The following is a 2,282-nucleotide window of genomic DNA, read 5'->3' as shown; positions in this document are numbered from 1 at the left end:
AACTGAAAACATGATGGAATGGGAAAACCTTACTCGTCACACCTGTGCTCCTGATATCAACTTCAGCCAGGTTCAACAGATGAAGCATCAAATTTTGGAAGAGGCAGTGAGGGATAATGGGCGCTATGAATCTCCATCAGAACTTGTTGAACGTGTTCAGAACATGTAAGTCCTTGAAAACAAAAAAAAATCTCTCTTCTTGACCCCCAAGATGCACAATATATCTGACAGGACTTTTACTGTCCATACAATGACATGTTTTTGTGCACATCTCAACCTGATCAGGGGCAAATCTGCATCAGACTGATGGACAAAAGAATATTGTCTCTAAATAGGATGATAATTTGTCCATTGCTAGATTCAAATTAGCATCTGCTTGAGATGTGCACAAAAACACATCAATCCATAGACAATAAAAGTCCTTTCAGATTTAGTGTGTGACAAGTGATGGCTCCATCCCAGTGCCTCAGACTTTTCTTCCCATAGAACATAAGAACTATTTGTACCCCTCAGAGGGCATTACAAATCCTCTCTTACACTTGCATTTGTTGGTCACAATGAAAAGTAGTTTTGAACTTTTACAGACTAAATTACAAATTATTTGACAGACAAACCGCTAAAGGATGTATAAATCTAAAATTGACAGATTTTCAGAAGATTTTAATTTTGAAATTTCATATTATATATTGCCTAACATTTTAAAAATGTTGCCTCCAGGTATCCTCCTGAGATTGGAGCACGAGTAACGCTCAATATGATGAGATCTCCAATTCAAAGGGCGAGAGCTGCCATGTACCCTGCCGTACCTCCTGATATTGTCCAGTTGGGACAGCAACTCCAGAACAACCCTCACCTGGCTGCATCTATCGATGGGCGGGACAACTTGTTTGCTGGTACTGTGATCACACCAAGGACTGCATCAGTCATTTTCATGTCAAGGCGGATGAGGCGGGCGTTGGCAAACACTACAAGAATCTTCTGTGATGCTACATTTGCCAGCAGGCCGAATGATCCACAGGCTAGACAGGTCCTTCAATTTTCAAAAGTTGTGAATAGAGCTGTAAGTAAAACAATTATTTTAATTTCCACACTAAACACAACCTCTGACAACCAAGAATAATTACTGAAAAATAATTTTGTTGGTTTGTAGATTATACCTTTGGGTCAGGTCCTGATGACTGGCAAATCTCAGGCTGAGTATACAGCCATACTCCAACATATTAGGCAGCTTGTACCTCAGTTCAACCCCACAGTTGTCATGACGGATTTTGAGGTTGGCCTTCAAAACGCTTGGAAAGCTGTCTTCCCAAATGCCCAAGTTGTTGGCTGCTACTGCCATTTTTGCAGGGTGCGTTCCTTCACTTCTTCCCGTTGAATGTTTGTAACAACCCTGAAAAAAAACAAAACAAGGAAAAATCAAACAAGCACTTCGATGATTAACGTTTCTCTTTCATTAACAGGCTGTTCTAAAAAAGGCCAGGGAATTGGGGCTGGTGCCTTTCATGAATCAACAAAGAAGGCTTAAAAGCCTGATTCGTTCTGTGTGTGCCTTGCCCCTGCTGCCACAGAATCTTATTGGCCGAGGCTTGAACACTCTCATCCAGGAGGCAAGAAGGCGTGGGTACATTCAGCTTCTCGCTCCATTCTTCAACTACCTCATCGACACATGGATGACAAACCCACTGTTCAGCACAATGTGTGTGTTTGACCAGCCTCACAGAACAAACAATGTTTCTGAATCTTGCAACAGGATGCTCAGAGCAAGAACTGGGGCACACAGACCAGGCCTTTGGCACTTTTTAAGTAAGAACTGGCTATATGATGGTCACGCTCAAAGATTTAGTAAACTGAGATAATAATATTGCATACTTACATGTCTTTACTGGTAATCTTTCAGCTGCTGTGCGTCGGCTTGAACAGAGAGCAATGTTGACTCTTCATGCTGCTCGGCGCGGTCAACAACTGAATCGTGCCAGGAAAGTGGCAGCTGTAAACAATGACGAAAGAATTACTAATCTGACAAGACTTCTACTTATTGATGGAGAAATAAGCATTAACAGGTTCTTGCATTTGGCATCAACCAGGGTCATGAACGTTTTTGACCATTTCATTGTTTAGCTTACATCCTTGCAATCATTCGCTCGCAACGTACTGCTAATGTTGTAAATATCCAGATTTCCTCCTTTTTAACAGTTAATCGCTGGCAACGTACTGCTAATTATCTGTGTAAATATGATGGTTCCTTCCTTGTAATTATTCGCTCGCAACGTACTGCTAATGTT

Source organism: Frankliniella occidentalis, unplaced genomic scaffold (assembly GCF_000697945.3).
Source record: "Frankliniella occidentalis isolate FOCC.00 unplaced genomic scaffold, Focc_3.1 Scaffold364, whole genome shotgun sequence".
Lineage (NCBI taxonomy): Eukaryota > Metazoa > Arthropoda > Insecta > Thysanoptera > Thripidae > Frankliniella > Frankliniella occidentalis.
Note: the sequence above shows the minus strand (reverse complement) of the source record.